Below are 24,012 nucleotides of genomic sequence, written 5' to 3' on the forward strand. Positions count from 1 at the left end.
TTTATTGCTAACTTTTCAAGTTTACTATATAGGAAATTTACTATATAGGAAGCTAAATTTTTTATTTTTTTCTTTAAAAATGACTGCTGAGATGAGAGAGAAATATCTTTAAGAATTTTCCTTATCTGAAAAATGTTTAGGGTATTTAATTCTAATTTTTTAAAAAGTCTATCATAAAAATGATACAATTTTATTCTTAATGTAGACATCCATATATTTCGGAAGTAGTAAACATGGCATATGTAACCTAAAGAAAGGACTAAAAAATGTACATTATTTTTTTTTTCTGTTTCTTTAATCATTTTCTTCACAAAAGGAACTAGAGTTCAGAGTCAGGATTTAATTCAGAGAGAAGATACAGAAGATTTTCAGTGGTGAAGTAATTTGAGAACACTCCCATAATGCTACAGAATAAACATAAAACATGAATGTATTATTTAATATTGTGAAATATTTGGTATTTATGTCTTCTTTATTGCTACCTCCTCCCTTACTCTGCAAAGCAAAACCAAAGACAAACAACATGAAATGATTAATCACTACAAAAATACTGTAAGCTGAAATGAAATTGGAAAAAAGGGACAAAGTAATTTAAGTACTATATTTGAACAAATTTGGGAACACAATCAAAATTTTAAAAATTAGTCAAAAAATATAAATTTATCTATCAGTAGTTTATTCACAGGGGATGTCATTTGGGGATAATTCAAGTGAGTCCTTTCCCCTTTTATGCAGATGGGGAAAAAGAGGGGTGTACACAGGAAATTGTTAGTTGACTTTGCATTAACTTCAAATTACTAATATGATTCTTTCAAATTACTAATATGATTCTTTCTTACACCTTAGGAAACTAAATGCTTCATTAAAACTTATTTTATGAAGTACTTTATTTACGTATATTTTTAGGAACGTATTTTCTCAGATTGTTACCTGGCCTTTAAGTTGTGATAGAAACTTGTGCTTTGTAGGAATGCTGAAGGTCTTATTTGTGTCATATCCAAACGGTATGACTTGGTAAAGGTCATGAAGTTTGAAATCAGAAGCTCTTTGTGGACTCTTAATTTTTTGCCAGCAAAATGTGAGGTTTCCTTGTTTTTCTTTCTTCCTGTCTCTGTTTTGAATTCTTTGCCATTTCTTCTGCCCTGCATGGGACAAACTGCAGATAATACCTTTGCCCTTTTCTCTAACCCTCATTTATTCTTCCCAATGGAGTGAAGACTGGCTATTACAATTGGACAAATCCTTTTAAAGCAAGTAGGAAATAAGTAAATTATTAGGGGTTACATATGACCCAATTTTTCAGTTTTTAGGGTGTATTGGCCTTCAGAAGAGCATTCTGTCTTGACTTCATGCAATATGTTAAGCTCACCAAGGCAGGATCTATCAGCCCCTTAGAAATAGGTCTCCAGCTTCTTCAAGTGGATATGTTCAATGGGAAGGAGTAAGATGTTTATGTCCTATTGCCTTCTCCAGTCCAAGTTCACCAGAAACAATACTCAGTCCCTACCAAACATCTTTGATCAATCAGACACTCCAACTCTGACCTCATAAGTTATAGATATCTTTAAAGTTAATTAAAAATTTTGACACAAAATATCGGTATTATTTATGGGCTACAGTGTGCTGTTTGGATACATATATACATTGTGTAATGATCAAACCACAGTAATTTGCAGCATCTCAGATGTTTACCAGATAACCGCATCTTGTTTAATGCCTAGGTCATTGATCCATTTTGAGTTGAGTTTTGTGACACACTGATTTAATTCCCTTTGGATATATACCCAGTGTTGAGATTGTCAGAACATATAGTAGTTCTATTTTTAATTTTTGAGAAAACTCCATATTTTTTTCCATAGATGATATACTCATTTATATTGTCAACAACACTCTATAAAGATTTCCTTTTTTGCTACATCCTTATTAACACGTTATCCTTTGTTTTTTTTTTTTTTGATAATAGCCATTCTAACTGTAGTGAGGTGATATTTTATGGTGGTTTTGGTTTATATGTTTCTAATAATTAATTATGCCGAGCATTTTTCATGCAACTATTAATCACTTATAGATCATCTTTAGAGACGTACTCTTAAGGTCTTTTGCTCATTTGAAAGTGGATTACTATTCTTATTGCAATTGTTTCAGTTCCTTACATATTCTGAATATTAATCCTTTGTCAGATGTATAGTTTTAAAATATTTTCTCCCATTCTGTAGATTCTTTTTATTCTTTCAATTAGTTCCTTTGCTGAGTAGAAGCTCTTTACTTAAATATGTTTGTTTATTTTTGCCCACTCAAATGTTACGGAGCATTTTTGAATGTTTTCTTCCAGTAGGTTCAGTTTCAGATCTTACATTTATGTTTTTATTCCATTTTGAGTTGATTTTTTGTATACGGTGAGAGAGATCTAGCTAAATTCTTCCACATGTGGATGTTCAGTTTTCCCAGAATCATTTATTTGAGAGCTTTCCTTCCTCTATTATGTGTTGTTGGCAACTTTATTGAAGATAAGTTTGTTGTAGATACATGGATTCTGACCTTCTTTTCTCTTCCATTTGTATATGTGTCTGTTTTTATGTCAGTATCATGTTGTTTGGGTTACTATACCTTTATAATACCTCCTAAAATCAGGAAATGTGATGCCTCAAACTATGTTCTTTCTGCTCAGTATCGTTTTAGCTTTTGGGATGTTCTATGGTTGTGTGCAAACTTTAGGATTTTTTTTTCATTTCTGCAAAGAATGCCATTGATATTTTGATAGAAATTTCATTGAGTCTGTATATGGCTTTGGGCTCTGTAGATATTTTAACAATATTAATTTTTCCAATCCATTAACACAGGACATTTTTCCATTTTGGGGGATCCTCAATAATTTGTTTCATTAATGTTTTATAGTTTTTAATGTAGTATCTTTCATCTCCTTGGGTAAATTTACTTTCAGATGTTTTATTTATTTTTGTAGCTATTACAAACGGATTATTTTTTCCAAATATAAGGGATCATCTGATACTAACAAATAATTATACATGAACAAACTTGGCAAGTTAGAATAAATGAATAAATTCTTGGACTCATTCAACATACAGACATAGAAAAATGAAGACACAGAAAATCTGAACAGACTAGTAATGAGTAAGAAGATTGAATCAGTAAAAAAAAAAAAAAGTTCCTATTCTAGAAAATCCCAGAATCTGATAGCTTCATTGATGAATTCTACCAAACATTTAAAGAAGAAATATTGTTAATTCTTTTCAGACTATTCAAGAAAATTAAAGAGGAGAGAATACTTCCAATCTTGTTCTATGAGGCCAGCATCGGTATATGTGGAACATACATCTTATTCTATGAGGCCTCATATCAAAACCAGATAAAGACACAACAACAACAATAAAAGGAAGAAAGAAAGGAAGGGATAAATCTACAGGCCAATATTCCTGATAAACATAAATGCAAAAATTCTCAAAAAATACCAGTAAACATAATTTAACAGCATGTTAAAAAGATCATTCTCTATGGTCAAGGAGGATTCATCCTAGAGATGAAAGAATGGTTAAAGATGCAGAAATTAATATCTGTGATATATCACAATAACAGAAAAGACAAACCCCAGTGATCATTTCAATAGATGCAGATAAACCATTCAGCAAAAGTCAACATCGCTTTATGATAAAAGCTCTCAACAAATTGAACATAGAAGGTACATGTACATCAACATAATATAATAAGCACCATATATGACAAACCCACAGATAACATCATTTTGAAGGAGAAAAATTTGAAAGCGTTTCCTCTATGATCTGGAAATAGAAGGATGCTAACTTTCACCACTTCTATATAATATAGAACTGGATTTCCAGTCAGAGTATTAGGACAAAAAAAGAGATTAAAAAGCATCCAAACTGGAAAGAAGGAAGTCAAATTGTCCCTGTTTGCAGATGACATGATCTTAATATAGAAAACCCTAAAATCCTACCCCAAATCTAGAACTAATAAATGAATTCAGAAAGATGAAGAATGTAAAATCACCATACAAAAATTAGTAGTTTTTCAATATACCAATAGTGAAACACAAGCTATAAACTTTAAAGAGTGAGATTGTGAGTTATTAAGATTAATCATTACATTAATAATTTTTATTATGTTCTAGGAATTATGGTAGATTTTTTAAAAATTTTTATCCCTTGTTAACAGTCTCTGGGATTAGGAATTAGTATACCTATTTTAAAGATAAGAAAACCAAATTATTAGAGTTCAATTAATTTGAAAATAATACTAGTAAGAAATATAGATTGAACTCATTTCTGCCTGTTTCTAAAGCCTGTTCTAGCCAATGTATTAAATGATACATGATAATATTAAAAAAATCCTTTGGATTTATAAGATTTTATATTAAAGAGTATTCATGAATGAGGTAGATATATCTTTAGTCCAGGCCTCTTTTCTGAATTCTGAACATCCAATGTTTTATATTTATAATCCATGTTAATTTATGTAGCTACATCTCATTAATATTGAAAATTCTTTTAATATGCATCAAAAAAGATCATTTCATGCTCACGTAACTTCTGCCAATAGCATTATATTCTTTGCAATGGGAAAAGATGTACAGATTTTGTATTCAAATTTAATTTAAAATAGTTGGATATTCATGCCTAATTAAAAAATAAAATAATAGAAATTTTTAAAATTACCATTACTGTAACATCAAATCCATTATTTTAATATATATCCTTTTAGTAGAACATGCATTTGATAAATAAAGTATAATAATAGTATCTTAAGACATATTTTCTCCTATAATTTATTTTTTGATTAAATAAAATTTGATGTTTTCTTACATCAGAAAATGTTACATTATTCTAATATTTTCACACCATTTTATTGTAACATTTAGTTAATCCTTTAGTGTAGACATTTAGTTTGTTTTAGAATTATAAACAATGCAGAATATACATTTTGCTTCCTTCTCTCATCATTTTTGTTGGTTTAATTTTAGGAAAAAGAATTACTAAGTTAAAAGCTTGAATACTTTTAAATTTTTTAAAAAGTATGACATGTTATCATTTGTTTAAAAATGTTATTTAAAGAAATTATTTAAACAACTTCTTCTTTCCCCACTAGATCCACAATGCGTAAAGTTACCCATTTCTTTAAACCCTTTGCTAGATTGGTAGACAGAAAATATTATCTTATTTATGCATTATTTTATCAAATAATTTTAATGTTATGTATAATTACTTTTTCTTTTTATTAATTATATAAATTTTCTTATTGTATTCATTAATTCATATAGATTTACAATGGCTTATTTATGAAATAGTCTTAGGAGTCTGTGACTAATATTTCAGTTTGTCTTTTATTTTTATTTGTGGTCATTTTTGAGGTGTCAATGTTTCAAATTTAACATTGTTAAATCCATTGCATTTAAAAAAAAAAAACCTTCTAAATTTATCACTTTGTTTCAAAAATTCTTTTCCACTTCAAATTTATATAAATGGGCACCTATAATTTTTATATTTTAATGATTTCTTCAATTCTTATTCTAGTTTTGTTACTATATATGAACACCCAAGACTGGAAAATTTATAATTAAAAATAATTGCTTCATAACTCTGGAGGCTAGAAATTCTAAAACTAAGGGGCTGGCATTTGATGAAGGATTTCTTACTGAAGCATCTCATAGGAAGACGGCAGGGCAAGATGGCAGAAGATGGAAGTGCAAGGGAGAGTGAGAGAGCAAACTTGCAGCCCCAGCCCCTTATTATAGTTGGCATTAGTCCATTAATGAAGGCAGATCCCTCAAGATCTAAGTACTTCCTGTAGACCCTGTGGCATTGATTGTGCAAACCATTGCATTCCTTTTATACCACACGTTTTACTGAAAACAAGAAATGGACTAATTATAAGTCTCTGTCCTTTAGATTCTGAATCAACTGCACATTTTAATTATATGTCATGATGACTACTTTGAAGACTAACTTCATATGGTTTATACCCTCCTAAATTACCAGAAATGTTGCTAGATAAACAAGGCAGTTTTACCCACTTCCCAGATGTTTTAGTCAGCTTTATTGTCACTGTGACCAAGAGACCTGACAAAACAATGTAAAGGAGGAAAACTTTATTTTGGATCACAGTTTTAGAGGTCTCATTCCATAAATGGCTGACTCCATATCTCTGGGCAGAACATTACGACTGAAGAGTGTGGCAAAGGAAAGCAGCTCAGGACATGGCACCAGAAAGCTGAGAGGTAGTTCTGCTTACCAGGGACAAAATATAAACCCCAAAGGCATGTTCCTATTGTCCTACCACCTCCAGCCATACCCTACCTGCCTATAGCTATTTGCATCCAGTTATTTCATATCAGTGGATTAATTTACTAATTAGGTTACAACTGTCACAGTCTAATCATTTCACCTCTGAGCGTTCTTGTATTGTCTCAAACATAAGCTTTTGAGGGACACCATATATCCAAACCATAACACCACAAAAAAAAATTTAACTGAGTTATTGAAGTAAACTTAATAAAAAGATACAAATATTAGTTTTATTGTGCTGTATTATTAACACTAAATATCTCATGAAGTCCTTATTCTTAATTTGTTTGTACATCTTTATGAAATTCACACTGAGAACTTTGGAGCAGAGGTAAAGTGGGAATTGGATGATGCACTAGTTCATAACCACCCTGCTATGAACTCCCCTCAAGGTCATGTTCATTTTAATTCTTTCACATTCATTGTCTTGCCTCCTAATTGCAATGCAAACCTAAAAAATAAAATTGCTTTAAGTTTTTATGGCCACTATTATTTTCCATGATTTTCTATTCCTACCATCCTGGGTTCCTTCTTTGTACCTTTTTTGCCTTGGTAGGATCGATTTTACAATTGTGTAAAGAAGAATTCATAATCTCCTTTCATCTTTTGAAAGTATATCAGCCATGGTCCAGTTAGGAAACAGAAATGACTGTATGTATTTAAGCAGAGAGAATTTAATAAGATGAATTCTTAATAAGGCATAAAGCTAGTAGCTAAGCTATTGAAATGGTAAAAAAGAGAACTACTTTATAAGTGCTCATGAAAGTAGCAACTGTAAGACACAGCTACTACCCTTAGGGAAGAGACAGGAATCATTAAAACTTAGAAACATAAAGGGGCACTACATGGGGCTTAAGAACGAGACTTTGGAAGCAGCGGAAGCACCAGCCACTGCTGTTTGTGCCTCTGAGGGGCAGTGCCTGATGAAGTTGGTCCTATAAGTGCTGAAAAAAATTGAAACCTGGAATCAATATTTTCCATGGGAAGGAGCTTCCCTTGTTCAGGTGAAACAAATGCCTTCCTAGGGTGATACTCATGGAAGCAAGAGGAAGCCAGGGAGCAAATGGTAAGGTACAAGACTCTTTTCCCTTCTCCTGGCTTCCAGTTTCCTAGCTCCTCCTATTAGCAGTCTAAGGTAGATCCTTCTGTCAAAGCAGAAATAATGTTGCAGCTCGAGCTTCAGTATCAGAATGCAGTGGGGAAAAAAGTCAGGGCTGGAAATTGTCTTAGGCTACTTGAGTTGCTATGGCCAAATTCCCTAGAATGGGCAATTCATTAGCAACAGAAACTTAATGCTCACGGTTCTGGAGTCTGGGAAGTTGAAGTTCAGACACCAGCAGATTTGGTGTCTGGTGAGGGTGGGTTTTTCATAGGTGGTCACTTCTATGTGTTGGCACATGATGGAAGGGAGATTAAAAAAAAATCTCTGTCAGGCCTCTTTTATAAAAGCACTAATTTCATTCATGAGGCTCAAGCCCTCTTGACCTAGTCACTTCCCATAGGTCCCGCCTTTTAATCCCAACACACTGGATATTAGATTTCAACATAGGAATTTTGCAGCTACTAAATTATTTACACCACAACAGAGTTACCAGGCAAATATCCCTTCTGCCACTCCATATTTCTTTATTAACTTTTTCATTCTTTTAAAGTCCTTATAACTGACTTTAACACTCCTATCCATGCAGAAATACCACTTCCATCCTGTTTTGCAGGAACCATGATTACAGTGGTTTGCTGGTTAATTTTATTTACGTTCTAATGATATTTTGTTAATGTATTTGATAACCATCTGTCTAATAAAACAAGAAAGTCAACTTTACCCCCATTATGGGATTAAAATTGGGCTAACATAGGGTTGATTGGTTTCCAATTTCCAAAATTCTTTGGATTACCAGGAAAACACCATTGATGTTATCACAGAATAACATTTTGAGTAATGATTTGGGGCAGAAAGTATATGCAACTATCAAGAAACTCCTAGTATTAGTTTACTGAACAAATTTTTTTTTTCTGTATGGATAAAAACACGGATCATGTAAAGTATGTGCAAAATTTTCCCACTATGTTGGGATGTCAATTTATTCTACCTATGAAATTCTAGCTAGAGATAAAGAACCAGGGAGCAAATTAAACAATTTAGCCAGAAAAACATAATGTGTAAGTAGAAGCAGAGACCTTCAAAGAAAAAATGAATCCAAGCCTTGTACAAAGAACATAACCAAAGCCCATGAACTGTAATAAAATTATAAAATGTAACAAAGCCATAGCAATTATCATATCAATTTATCCATAAACTTTTCAAATCTTTTCACATACATTATTCTAGCAAAATATCCAGATGTAATAATTACAGGAAATTTCCAAGTCTGTTGGCAAAAACTTGAAATATTTTGGCCCACTGAAAACGTGACTGCATTAGCAGAAGCTGTGCAAGTGGACCTTTCTGTACTTACAAGGCAAGACCTATTGGCATTGCTTCAGTTTTTAAGTGACTGTAAGGGAAATTTCTGACTGGTTTTTATTGACTATGAATTATATTCCTGTTTAAAATAATTTTTGTAAAATATACTTGAAGTATATATATATACATATATATATATATATGTATATATAATATATATAATATTTAAGTATATATTATATATTTATATATATATATATATANATATATATATATATATATATATATATATATATATATATATATATATATATATAAGCTTATCATTCATTATTCAACTTAAAAATTGGGATCAATACCTTTGCTTAACATAGGGATAAAATCAGACCCTTTCACAATTAAGAAAATGTTTAGAAGGAGAAAGATAAAGGGGAGGGGCAGTGGGAGGAAAAAAGGGGGATCATTAACTGAGATAGATTTTCATGCATGTATGAGTTTGTTGGGATGACTCCAACTACGATGTATAATTATGAAACTCTAATAAAAAGAAGATGTTTCATTTTATGAAAAATAGAAAGTGTAAAGATTATAAGTAAACATTTTGTTGTTTAGAAAATAAGCAACACCATACGATTTAATATTTTAAAATTAGTGTTTCTAAAAAGCATTCAACTGTTGATTTATTGACATATAATCGGTGACTTGAGAGTCTGTAACTGAATCATGTATAGATACTTAGTTGTTTAGTATTTATGTAAGGTAATGGACAGAAAATTAATTTTTGTGAAAATTATTTTATATAGAGGATAATTTCAAAAGTATTTCTTGGCCCTCTATAGCTCTTTAAAATTTGGGGACTGGGGGGTTTAATTCAGTGGCAGAGCACATGTTCAGCAAGAAGAAAGCCCTGGATTTAACCCCCAGCACCAGGGAAAGTAGGAAGACTCCTTCATAGGAAAAACAATATTTAATTTATTTATTTATTAGAGGAGAAATCTGAGAAAGAAAGTGAAAATGTGCATTTATTTTCATTTTATTATCTTAACCATTAATAGTATTAAATACCCACTGGAAGACATAACTCTAAAGAGAATCCTCTTTAGTTGGCGATTCTATATACTAATTTAATGACTTGGGTATCATTCAGGGTATAACTAAGAAAAGTGCTAGGAATTTTAAACAGAAGGAATTTAATGTAGATAATGTTTAGGAAGGTGATGAAAGAAGAAGCCCTTGGGATGCTGTGAAAATTTAGAACTTAACAATTGTCAGAAACTACCAATCCTAGACTGGAGGAAACCAAGAGAAGAGGCAGTTTTATCAAATCCCAGAGTGCAGGGTCAACTGTGGTGAGATGCAGTCATCACAGGCCAATCAGGAGGGAGTTGGAGAATTGAAAATGCCACCCAAGGCCCAGAGAAGGGAAGATGCTGACTGCCTATTCCTTTCTCCCACTTTGCAATGTCCCACCAGTGCCTTCCTGTGTCAGAGCCAACCAGAAGCCAAGAGACGCAGAATCTGGGATTAAATAGGTCTCAGTACTTCTCTCCGGACAGCCCCCTTCTCCTGTGATATAGAGATAAGCAAGGCAAAATCACAGGGATAGGCAATTAATGCAAATGGATCCAGGAAAAAAGTCATGATGATTAAGTAAACCATATCACTTATGTGCCAAAGGCAAATGTTTCATGCATTCCTCACATTTATTTATTAGTACCTGAACACTCAGAATATGAGAATAGAGTATCTAAGAAATCTAACTTTCCCCTATAGATTACTTAAATTTAAAAAGGAGTAAATATTGATTTTACAAAATATGGAGAGGAAAAAATTATAAATTTCTTCTTTAAATTTTTATAATGCTCTCTACACTTTTTACTGACAATGTGATTTATTTCTCTTTGGTTGAAAAGAGAACAATCTTCTGAATGTAAGGACAAGGAAGACCTCAGCCTAAACATAGACATATTTCTGCTGTTCTATTAAAAAAGAAGCTGTAAGGGAAGGTCGCGGTTCCAGTAAGGAAACCCAGCAGGGTGATTCAGTTTCTCTTTGATCTGGCTAGTATTCTAACTGGAAAGTAGGGCAGATAGAATCACATTTTTTTACTTGACAGAGAGGCATGCACAGCAGAAATGTTGGAAAGTAACTTAGAAATTAGTGCTACAGCTTCATTAAAAAGAGGAACATGACTATAGAGAGGGAGCTCCTCTTTTAAGCTCTGGCTTCTTGTTGAGGCTTCCAGGCTTACTGAACTGGGGAAGAGAAACTTTCTCAACCAGCCTCCAATCAAAGCTTTACATGTGAGAATAGTGTTGTAATAACATCCAGGTGGTCAGTGGATGGTTCCAAAGCATCCTCTGTTCTGTTTATGGCCAACATCTGGTCTGGATAAATCTCTCTAGAATGAGTCAAATGAGTCAACAAAGAAAAAAAAAAGCCCCAACAAACTGAGGTCTATAGAAATACAGTTTAACATTAAAAGGAATACAATATAGAAGTCAAGGTGTGAAAAAATATGAACTTGAAAAGGTTTTTATAACATAAAAATTGAACTTTTCAAAATTTTCTACATTGAGCTAGTAAAAAATTCAAGAACTCATGAGTGTAAGGAAAACAGTGAGGGACTATTTATTTACTATTAAAGATAGAAATTAAAAGGAAGCTTTGGGAAATAAGAAAATAATGTCATTTTTAGTAAGAAACCAGGATTTTAATAGCAGAATTGAAATTTGCACAAGACAAAAAAATAGAATAAATATCACAGAAAATTAAATAGTAATAAGACAAAATTAATTCCTTGACCTGATAGGACAATTATAAGAGATATTATGGATAGAGAGGACTTAACTTAGTGATGTAATATAAGAAAGCTTTTTGTATTTCTAAATGATAAAAAAAGAAAGGAAAAATCAACAACCAAAATATAATAAAATATAAAGGACAACTAGATGTGATTTTTAAAAAAAATTCCCCTATTTATCAGGGAAATTAATAATAATAAAGTAAACCTTAGGCATTGTGCTAGTGTTCCATCAATCTGATGAAATGCCTGAGAAAAATCAACATTCAAGAAGAAGGAATTTTTTTGGCTTGTGGTTTCAGAGGATTTAGTCCCTGGTTTGGTCACATTGCTTTGGGCCTGTGTCAGGACAGTATATTCTGGCAAGAGGGTTTGGCAGAAGAGGCTACCCACCTCAAGAGGGTCATGAAAAGGAGCAAAGAGGGAAAGACAGGAAGTAGGCCAGGGTCCCAATATCCCCTTCAAGGCCATGTCCTCAGTGACCTAACTTCCTCTAACTGGGCCTCACCTCTTAAAGTTCTGCCATCCAATAGTGCTAGGGACTGGAGACAAATTCTTTAACACATGGGCCTTTGGTGAACATTTCAGATCCAAACTAAAACAGGCATATTATACATTTTATTTTTATTATTTATTTTAAGGATATTAAAAAATTAGCCAAGCACTCAAGACATTTAGGTACAAGATTTTAGACTTAGTATGTCTTTGTATCACCAGTGTCTTTCATGGACCTACCATCTTATCTCCATTATATAGATGGAAACACTGAGATTCAAAACATTTAAATGACTTTCTCATGCCACATACACTGCACAAATGTTAGTTTGGTAAAACTGGCGGGAAGGATCTATAATGTCAAACAAGTTGAGGAAGGATTCTTGCCACGAGAATAATGTGTGTATTATTAGACCCACAAAATAGGAGCTGAGATACTGTCCAGAAGTGTGTGAAGGAAAGTGACCATGAAAGGAACACAAAGGTAGATGTCTGGGTTCAATAAGAGTGCCAGACTGCTCCAACCAAAGAAGGTTACTTTGAGATTCAGTGGAAGGGAAGGCAAAGTCCTGGAAATTATTCATCAGCAATTAATGGCAAAATAAACATGAAGAAATAAAAGCCATAGTTGGTAAAACTGTACATTACTTAGTACACGATGATTTAAAAAAGAAAGCAATAATTCCATGCTCTTGTCCTCCTAATGACCAATCCTTTTACCGTGAGCAATACTTTTTGGCATTTTTATTTCACTTATTTAATCATGTGACTTTTCACCCCCAATCAGGTGCTCCTAGACTTATAATAAGGTTCCAGCACAATAAACCCATTATAAGTTGAAAATATACTAATTAAAACATGCATTAATTACATCTAGCCTATCAAGCATCATAGTTCTGCAACACGGTGTGCTCAGAGTCCCAGTTGTTTACCTTTATGATCTTGTAACTGGGAGCTGCCTCTCACTACCTCTGCTCAAGTATGTGGAGAGAGTATCATATCACATGCTGCTAGCTGAGGAAAATATCAAAATTCAAAGCCTGGAGTATGGCTTCTGCTGAATATGCATAACCTTTGTGTCACTGTAAAGTTGATAAATTCCAAGTCAAACAATTTTAAGTCAAAAACTATCTACATATTCACATGATTATAATAAAAACTACTACTCTTTTTGATATCTATTTTAGTTAACTTATAGTAGGTAGATATTTTGAGATCATTAAACTAATATATGTTGTGTTTCCTCTTTTTTCTTTCATAGAAATTTTACCACCATAAGTCAAAAGAGAGAAGTCCAGTGGGATGTGGAGAATATGATGGAGAGTGATCTTTGCCTGGAAAGAAGTAGGATAAATGAAAGCCATTTTCAGCTAGTGGATTGTGGGCAGAAAAAAGAAAGAGAAGCTTCAGAAACATCCATTTCACAATGTTCCCTAGCTTCTCATGAGTTGGGTGAAAGTTACAGTATTTTGTGGTTAAGGGAAAGCCCTAAACAGGTGAAATCTACAGGAATACATTCTGGCACAAGCAGGGCAGGGTGACTCTGGAGGCAAAGTGTGGTTAGGAGAGAAAGGGTGGAATGGATGACTTCAGTGGCTCCCTAGACCCCTGTGTGAAAGTTCCTCATTGTCTGGTGGGAACAGAGAAGTAGCTAAAGCGAAAACCAGATAGACTGCCGTGGGGGTCACAGTGGGGTGGCTTGGTGTGTGCAGTCATGTGAACTGAGCAAAAGTCAGAGGAAGACTTTGATGAGATCTGGAAAGATGGGCTTAGATGGAGCCAATGTGGGCTTACATCAGAAAGAAGAGTTCACCCAGGTCTGCCAGATCCCAGAGAATAAAATACAATTCTTCAACACAGCCATTAGCTAAGGAAACCAGGAGGACCACCAGGCAAATAAGAATCAACCCTAAGGATCCCAGAGGACCTGAGGATGGGTAGAGGAACCAATATGAATTCCTCTACTGAGGTTCTTTTATGTTATTAGGGTTGGAGGGGAGAAAAGTGTTATGAGGTAGAGGAAATCATTGTTTTCTTCTTATTTTTGTACCAGGGATTGAACCTAGGGGTGCTTGACCACTGAGCCACATCTCAAGACCTTTTTATACTTTATTTAGAGATAGGGTCCTCTAAGTTGCTTAGGGCCTCGCTAAGTTGCTGAGGCTGGATTTGAACTTGCGATCCTCAGCCTCTCAAGCTGCTGGGATACAGGCCTGTGCCATTAAGCCTGGCCAGAGGAAATCTTAAAGAAACTGTGTTATGTGGGATAAATTGAGATATTGGAAAGAAACAGAACTGGAAACAATGGATTTAATAGGAATTTTGTTAGAAAGGTTAGATCAATTTTAGAAACAAATAATTACATTATCTCTGTATTGCTGAATGGCAGAATCTTTACCTGCAGGTTTATTAATGATGCATATGAATATAGATTTCTAGGATAGATTAATTTTTCCACATTTTCTTAGGCATTGATTCATTACGTCTTACCTATACTGTATTAGATGAAAAGTGAGATGCCATTGTGATTCTTATTGCTCTGGATATAACCTGTTCTCTCCCTGTTTCTGGATGATTTTATTGTTGATGTTCTTAAGTTCCAAATAGATTTATTCAATTTTGGGTCTATTTCATTTGTCCTTCTTTTTCTTGGTAGTTCTTTTTAATCTGAATGCTTGTTTTGTTTCAGCTAGGAGAAATTTGCTTAATTTTAAAATATTTCATTTTCTCAATTTCTTGGTTTTTCTTCTGTTGTTGAAGCACCCAGATTCTCCAAAAATGGAGACTATCTAAGTACTGTCACCAATAGGATTTGTGTCACCCAGAAGAGTACAATGGAATTCAATAGAATGAGTGCAATATGAATAAATTTCAGAAATATGTTGAGTGACAGAAGGCAAGTATGAAAGAGCACCTGCAGAATAATTCTAACTATATGAGGTTTAACAAACAAACACAATGGCCTATGTTGTTATAAGCTAAAATATATATTATCTTCTTGGAGCAATGACGACTAGAAGGAATGGAGAGGTTTCTGGGTGGCCTATTTTTCTGTTTCCATATGTGGGTGCTAATTACTTGGGTGTGTTCAGTGTGTAAAGATTATAAGTGTGTGATTTATATTTTATTTGAATTAAGAGTTTAAGAGCATAATAGCATACTGGTAAAATAATATTTGTGGTGTATTTGACACAAAATATCAATTCCTTAACAAAGCTCTTAAAATGAAAAAAAAGAAAAATACCCCTTAAAATACATAAAGAACAAGATGATTTTTTAAAATCATAAGAGAATATATATTCAAGTGACTAATAAACATTTAATAGGAAAAAACTCACTGGCCAACAAATGAAAAGTAAAACAGACATATATGTTAGGTTGGTAAGAGTGATTTGGGAAATGCCATGCATTTTGTGAAGTTTGGGGGAAGATGAGCACTTTGAAATGTTGCAGAGGGGATGGATGCTGTAGAGACATTCAGGTGGATGTATTGACTCTGACAATGAAAATCACAAAAAAAGGGGATTCTGTGGGAACTACTATTAAACTTTAGGGGTTCATTCTTTTTAAAAAAATATTTCTTAATTGTTGTATTATAGTCATACATAAAAATGGACTTTATTGGGACATATTCATACATGCACGTAATATAATTTGGTTCATTCCACTCCTCTTGTTCATCCTCTTTCTCATTCCTCTTCCCCCATCCCCTTTCTCTACACCACTGTTCTATTTCTATTTTCATGAGTCTTCCTTCCTTCCTTTCCTCCTTTCTCTCCCCCCTGCCTCTCTCTCTTCTTACTATAATTATCTGTAGTTTCACATATGACAGAGACCATTCAACCCTTGATTTCTAGGTCTGGCTTATTTCACTCAGCATGATGTTTCCAGTTCCATCCATTTACTAGAAAAGGACAAAATTTTATTCTTTATGTCTGCATAAAACTCCATTGTGTATATATACCACATTTTCTTTATCCATCTGTCCATTAAGGGATACCTAGGCTGGTTCCATAACTTGACTATTGTGAATGACTATTGTGAATGACTATTTTGAATGAAGTTGGTGCCTGCACTAATTTGTTTGAGTGTTGACCAGGTGTTCATATAAACACTGGTATGTGTGTATCACTACAGATGCTGACTTTAGCTCTTTGGATAAACACCAAGGAGCGGGATATCAGAGTCACATGGGGTTCCATTCCTTGTCTTTTGAGGAATTTCCATTCTGCTTTCTAAAGTGGTTGTACAAGTTTTCAGGCCCACAACAATGTATTAGTATACCCTTCCCCCCATATCCTCTCTATAATTTATTATTATTCGTATTCTTTCTTGGGGGGCATACTGGGGATTGAACCCAGGTGTGCTTTACCATTTAGTTACATCCAAACCCTTTTATATTTTTTTTTTGTGTTGAGACAAGTTCTACCTAAGTTACTAAGAATCTCACTGTGTGGCCTCAAGCTCAATCCTCCTGACTCAGTCTCTGATGTTGCTGGAATTTACAGGCATGTGCCACCACACCTGGCTCATTATTTGTATTCTTGATGGTTGCCATTCTAATTGAAGTGAGGTAAAAACTTGGTATAATTTTTATTTGCATTTTCATAATTCCTATGTATGCTGAACTGTTTCTTATACATTTGTTGGTCATTTGTATTTCTTCTTTTGAGAAATGTCTGTTTAGTTTTTTTTGTTCACTTATCAACTGGGCTTTTGGTTTTTTTTTTTTCCTGTTAAATTTTTCAGTTCTTGTTTTTAGTTTTGTTTTGTTTTTACAGTGTTGGAGATCAAACAGAGAGCCTCACACTTATTAGGCAAGCACCCTACCACTGAGCTACAACTCCAATCCTTGAGGTTTTTTTTAAAAAACTATATTCTGGATATTAATCTCCTATTGGAAAACTGACAAAATTTTTCTCCCATTCTGTACGTTCTCTCTTCATGCTCTTAAATGTTTCATTTCTTGTGCCAAAGCTTTTTAATTTGAAGTTATCCCACTTATTGATTTCCAGTTTCGTGTCTTGTGCTTTAGTAGTCTTATTAATGAAGTTGGTGCCTGCACCAATTTGTTTGAGTGTTGACCTTGTTTTCTTCTAGCAGTTGCAAAGTTTCTGGTTAATTCCTAGTTCTTTAGCCCACTTTGAGTTGATTTTTATGCAGAGTAAGAGAGATCTAGTTTCACTCTTCTACATATGAATATATAGTTTTCCTAACATCATTTGTTAAAAATGCATTTTTTCTCCAATGTATGCTTTTTACACTTTGTCAAGGATCAGATGACTTTAACTGTGTGGGTTTGTCACTGTGCCTTCTTGTCTATTCCATTGGTCTTTATGTCTGTTTTGATACCAATAGCATATTATTGATCTTAGAGCCTGCTACTTTGCTTAATTTGTTTATCAGCTTCAGAAGACTTTTGGTGGAGTTTTTTGGATCTTCTAGATATAGGAGCATGTTATTAGCAGAGATAATTTGACTTCATCTTTTCCTATTTGTATTTCTCTAATTTCCTTCTCTTGCATAATTGCTCTGGCTAGATTTTCAGGAACTATATTGAATAGGAGTGTTGAGAGTGGACATCCTTGTTTTCTTCATGAGTAGTATTTATTTTTTGCAAGTAGGTGCACTGGCATTTAGGGCATAAATATTTACTATAACTATATCTTCTTGTTGTATAATCCCCTTACCAGTGTGAAGTAACCTTCCTTGTCTATTTGATTAATTTTGTCTTGAAGTTTGCTTTGTCAGATATGAGTAGCTATTCTTCTTTGCTTTTGGTCTGCAATTACATGGAATATCTTTTTGTCAGCCTTTCACCTTTAGCCTATGCATGTATTTCCCTGTAAAGTGAGTCTCTTGTAAAAAACATATGGTTGGATCTTCTTTCTTAGTCCACACTACCAGTCTATGTCTTTTAATTGGAGAATTGAGACCATTTACATTCAAAATTGTTATAGAGAGGGCTGGGGATGTGGCTCAAGTGGTAGCGCGCTTGCCTGGCATGTGTGCGGCCCGGGTTGGATCCTCAGAACCACATACAAACAAAGATGTTGTGTCCACCGAAAACTAAAAAGAATAAATATTAAAAAAATTCTCTCTCTCTCTCTCGTTCTCTCTCTTTAAAAAAATTGTTATAGAGAGATTATTTTTATTTCTTATCATTTTGATTTATTTCTAATGTTTTATTTGGACTTAGTTCTCCTGTATGAAGCTACTCTTCTAATGAGATTCATTTGTTTGCTGGTTTTCAAGTTGGTTTTGTATTTCCTCTGCATGAAGTATTTCTGTAGTGCTGGTTTAGTGGTCATGAATTTTTTAGTTTATGTTTATCATGGAAGGATTTTATTTCTTCTTCAATTATGAAAGATAGCCTTACTGTATAATGTATTCTTGGCTGGCCATTGGTATCTTTCAGAGCTTAGTAAACATTATTGCAAGCTCTCGTAGCTTTTAAAGCCTGGGGTGAGAGATCAATCGTGATGCATATTGGTTTACCTCTAAATGTGACCTACTATGTTTTTCTTAAAGCTTTTTCAATTCTATCCTTGTTCTGTATATTAGGCATTTTAATTATAATGTATCTTTTTTTTTAATCTTGTCTATTTGGAGTTTTGAAACCTCCCTTATTTTGCTATCCATCTCATCCCCAAGGTCTGGGAATTTTATTACTTCATTAAAAAGTCTATGCATACCCTTAGTTTGTATCTCACTTCCTTTCTCAATGTTTATATTTTAGCCTTTTTGTATTATTCCACATTTCCTGAACATTTTGGTCTTGCTTTCTTATCATGTTTACTTTATTTCTGGCTGTTTTCAAGATTATATACCTTGTCTTTTGGGCCTAAAAGTTAGTGATAGAAAATATCACTAATATCACTTATCTATTAGTGATATTTTCTATTATAGTTTTAATTTTTTTATATATATATTTTAGTTGTAGTTGGATACATTATCTTTATTTATTTATTTTTATAAATAAATAAAATAAAGGTATCATTTTATTCATTTATAAAAATAAATAAATAAAATAAAGGATGGAACCCAGCACCTGGAACTTTCTAGGCGAGCGCTCTAACCGTTCAGTCACAACCTCAGTCCTTATAATTTTAATTTGATTTATTGATTATTTTATTTCTAGGATATTTATTTGGTTGTTTTTCAGAATATCTGTTCTTACTCGTGTCTTGCGCAGGCGATGAAATGGTGTTCCCCTTAATGCAATGGACTGGTTGAGAAATAAAAGCTAAGAAAAATGGAATGATGAAAAAAAACACAGACTATAGAAAATAGTGTCAAAAGTGGGGGTGGGACGGGAAAGCCAATCAGACAATAGAGCTTCTATACTCTGGCAAAATGGAGCCAGTGCTTGCTTTATTTATAGTGGGGTACATCAAAGGCAGGGATAAGGTTCTAAGGGCAGTGTCTTGCTTCCTGGTGTCTTGCAGTCAGCAGGTTGATTGCCATCTTGGCAGGTCCCTCCCATCTCACTTGCTGTGTGGGGTCTCTGGCAGAATTTGAAGGGGAAGTTCACCTGCATCAGGTAATCAGCTCCTGTAGGAGTGCCACGAGAGGTTCCCAATGCCAGATTTATCCCCTCATTAGGCTACTATGTGCAACATAGTCCACACACAGCCCATGGCTGACTTGTGACTATCCATCGCTTTATTTTAATGATTTTCACCAACTGCGTTTTGTCTCACTTCATTTCTTAAATCTTCTTTTAGTTTCTTGAACATTTAATCATCAACTTTCTGAATTATTTGTCTGAAATTTTACCCACTTCACTGTTTAAGAATTCAGTTGTTGGGGAAGGGGCATAGATTTTTGGAGGTATTTTGTTTCCCTGTTTTCTCCTGTTTTCTGTAGTTATGTGTTGAGATTTGCCAATCTGATAAAGTGGATATTTTCCCCACTGTTAGCTGGAGTACTCTTTAGTAGACTTCTTTCACTTTACTATGTGTTCCAAGCAAGGAGAGTATATGGGTGTCAAAGGATCCAGTTATTGTGTTTTGGTATTTTGATCAATTACTTTGATCAATTACCTCTTTAAAGGGAACTGGTGATAACCTATAACTGCAAATACTGAAGTCCAAATCATATACTACTAAGTCTTCAAACTGAGTAAAACATTTTCTACAACTCTAATACATCTGTAGTGGAACAGGGGAATAGTACTTCAATGCGCCAAAGAATGCTACAATATACATTATGAAAATCAAAGAGAAAGAAGAGGCTGGATAAAATAAGAAAGAAAGGAGAAAATAATAGGGAGTTGGAAGGAAGAGAGATAGATAATGAAAAAGTGAGTAGACAAAAACCAGAAGATGGAAATATAGAACAAGGTAAGACAAAAGGATGTAATATAAATCAAATTAATGTGCTATGCTAAAGAAGATAGAAATGGCAAACAATCCCCCATTAGGAAGTAAAAAGCAAAATAATCCAAGTAAACAAAACGAAAAAAGACAATAACATAGAGAACAAAACAGAATGGAGTTACCTGTGGTCTAGAGACCATTGGAGTGGTGGTGGTGCAGCTGTTTCCTTCACATTCCATATTGGAAGAGGAGAATATTATATGTCGGGGAAAAAAGTCATTCTTTAGTAAATCACACAAAAATACAGCAGAAATTGTGAAAATTCTGAAAAACAATATTACCATTTTGGAAAAGCCAGACAAAAGACTGAAAAGGCTTCAGAAGAAGTGTCAAAATCTTGAAAGCAATGAAAGAAATTCTGTGTGGTACAAATAACAAGGAATCCCAAGAGAAGCAGTGGCTCAGCTGGCACAAGAACTCTACAACAGGGGGCTGCTGGTGATGATAGCTGATACTACTGATGATAGACTTGGAGGGAAAAAAATGTGACCTAAATATTGAACAACATCCTGAGAAGATAGATAGGCACTCAGAATCCTACTGTGGGGTATATTAGTGCACTTCCTCATATTCTGTTTACGTTCCTCAAGGGATATGAAGCCCCATGGATTGCCTTACATTGTGGGATTATGCTGAGAGAATGTATTCAACATGAAGCACTTGCCAAAACCATCCTATTTTGTCTAACCAATTCAGAGATTTCTTCAAGTATGTGGATTTATCAACATTTGATATTGCTTCAGATGCCTTTGATATTTTTAAGGTACTTGGGGATTTCCTGAATTATCTAGGTCATTTAAATTCAGTTGGCCTCTAAAGAAACATTTTTTTTTGAGGTAGGGGGAATGGAACCCAGGAATTCTCTACCACTGAGCTACATTCCCAGCTCTCCTCCTCCTCCTCCTCTTTCTCCTCCTCCTCCTTCTCTTCTTTTTCTACTTCTCCTCCTCCCTTCTTTCTTCTTTCTTTTTTCTTTCTTTCCTTCTTCTTCTCCTTCCCCTCCTCCTCCTCCTCCTCCTCCTTTTCCTCCTCCTCCTCCTTCTCCTTCTCCTTCTTATTCTTCTATTTTGAGACAGGGTCTTGCTAAATGACTGAGGCTGGGCCCACTCTTGTGATCCTCTAGCCTCAGCCTCCTGAGTAGCTGGGAAGACAGGGGTGGGCCACCATGCCCACCTGAGTCAATTTAACTTTAAAAAACAAAAAGTTATATTCTTTAGACCTGATTGTAGCCAACCATATATAATGTGGATCACAAGAGGCATCAATAATAAAATGTAGTCTATAAGACCAGTCTGCGCATTATGGAAAAACCAAAGTACTTGTTACAAGCTCATGTGGAATGTACTCTAACACATATAATTAAGTGACAAAAGGAAAATGTATCACTCTGTAAAGCATGTTGTCATATATATTAGAAGCAGATTAAAGGATCTAAGCTTCCTCTTGAGGTGAATATGTACAAAATAACTCTGGAAAGGTATGTAGGAGAGAGCAACAGAAGCTACCTTCAGGGAGAGGAAGTGGGTGGTGAAAAGAAATGGAAAATTACATCTTGGAATAAGAAGGACATTTTATTATTCTATTAGTGTAATTTTTGAATTTCTACAGGGTAAATTATATTAGCATTTTGAAAATACAATTGGTCACATGTATATATTTGTATTTTGATAGCATAATTATAATCATCTATAATTTTATCATCTATTATCTATTTTGTCATTATGTGGGAAATATATTTCATCTAACTTAATTCTTAACTTAAAAAACATAATTATTTTACAAAACACATTACATTTACCATTTTAACCATATTTTATTGTAAATTTTAGTAAGGGTACAGTGTATTCATATTGTTGAGCATCCAATCTCCAGAATATTTTCATCTTACAAAATGAAAACTCTATCTCTTCACCTGTTAAACAACTCCCCATTTCCCCCACTCCCCAACCCCTAGAAACTATTTCACTGTTTGTTTCTGGTGTGTTTTACCTTCAAAAATATGTCCAGAAAGAATGTCAGAAAAAAGTGTAGCTAGTTTGTGAAAAAAAAAAAAAACACCCATAACTTAACATATTTAAAGTAGAAACTTTAAGTCTTCTACTTTATAAACCCATTTTTAATGCTTACAATCTTGTCATTAATATATTTTGGTATCAGTGGATGTGGCAAGTTCCTTCTGCTATAGTGGAAAATCTTTATCCTTTGAGAGCAGATAAGAAACAAGCTATTCAGGTTAGCTATAAGGCAAGTATTAGTGAACTTAACTAAAACTGTTTTTGGTTTTGCAATAACAATAATTAGGATTATAAAAATAAACTTTAAGATGACAAAGAAAAGAACAAAGCAGCCCATATATAAATAAAAAATACAAAGAATAAATCTAAAATAAAGCCAAAATTAAAAAAAAACCTAAGGAACTAAACAAACCAGTAAAAGAAAAACTGAACCAAAAAAGCAGAACCCACCTACACACACCCACAAAATAAAAACATGTATACTCATACACACATACATATTTAAAAAATAACCTGCAAAATAAAAAAATAAGTCTGAAGCAGGAATAGAGGCAAAAGATGGAAAAGCAATGTGTGAGAAAAAAGAGGGTGAGAGTAAAAGACAGGGTTGAAGAGAAACAGAATGTATAGGTCTGATTAGCACAAAATTTTTCATGAATTTAAAATATTTTTAAAAATCCAGGGGTAAAGGCACTGATTTGGAACCCCAGCAATTCAGAGGATCTTTCTGGCTAGCTAGGAGGATCCTGTCCCAACACTAAAAGCAGAAGGGGCTAAGGATGTGGTTCAGTAGTTGAGTACCTGTGGGTTCAATCTGCAGCTTCACAACAATCAAAATGAAACAAACACAATCAATTATCATGATTATCATAAAGCAAATATGGAGGAAAAAATAGGGAGTTGGGAAAGAGGGTAGATAGAAGAGTTAATAGCAAGGAGAGAGACTCTAAGGGCAATGAATAAATGAGAAGAACATAGCATAAATATCTCCAATTAACACATAATAACATTACTGATAAAAATGCAAAAAGATGGTTTAGGGGATGCAATTTTCAATAGAATGGGGAAAGCTGTCAAATCAATACATACAGTTATACCAGTGAAATAGAAAAGTCTTAACATTAAAAGGTCAAAAATTAATCTTTGCTGACATTTCTAAGAAGGAGGGAATTCTTAGTGAGATTTCCTGTTTTGGATTAATATGATATTGGGCTTTGTAGTAGATATTAAAGCATCCACAGTTTAACCTCAGAGCAACACTGGGTTTGGCAGCAAACTGCACTGGGCCACTCCACAGTATGTCTATTATTAGAATTTTCTAGATCAGACTTTTGTTTCAAAGGCTTCCCTACACTCAAGTCCATCTACTTCATTCTGGCCTCCCCCTGTCTTCCTCGAAAGTGAGTTAATTGGCTGAAGAGTTTTTATGGTGTTCTAAAAGTTCTGAGGATGGTTTGATGGAACCTCCCAAGTGTCTTCAACTTTGTTGCCTGCTATTTTCTGTTGAAAAGCATCTTTTTGTTCTAACTGAAAGAGCTCATCTCAGGGGCTAACTTCAAATAAATCCCTCCTCCTTTCTTGAGGGCAATTCTGCTAG

General features: G+C 33.9%; 1 pseudogene; it reads left to right on the top strand.

Moving 5' to 3' along the window:
* LOC107141182 overlaps window positions 1-21,217 on the top strand; it is a 29,154-nt pseudogene extending 7,937 nt beyond the window's left edge.
* The last annotated feature ends 2,795 nt before the right edge of the window (window positions 21,218-24,012 follow it).

Source organism: Marmota marmota, unplaced genomic scaffold, assembly GCF_001458135.2.
Source record: "Marmota marmota marmota unplaced genomic scaffold, marMar, whole genome shotgun sequence".
NCBI classification, from domain to species: domain Eukaryota; kingdom Metazoa; phylum Chordata; class Mammalia; order Rodentia; family Sciuridae; genus Marmota; species Marmota marmota.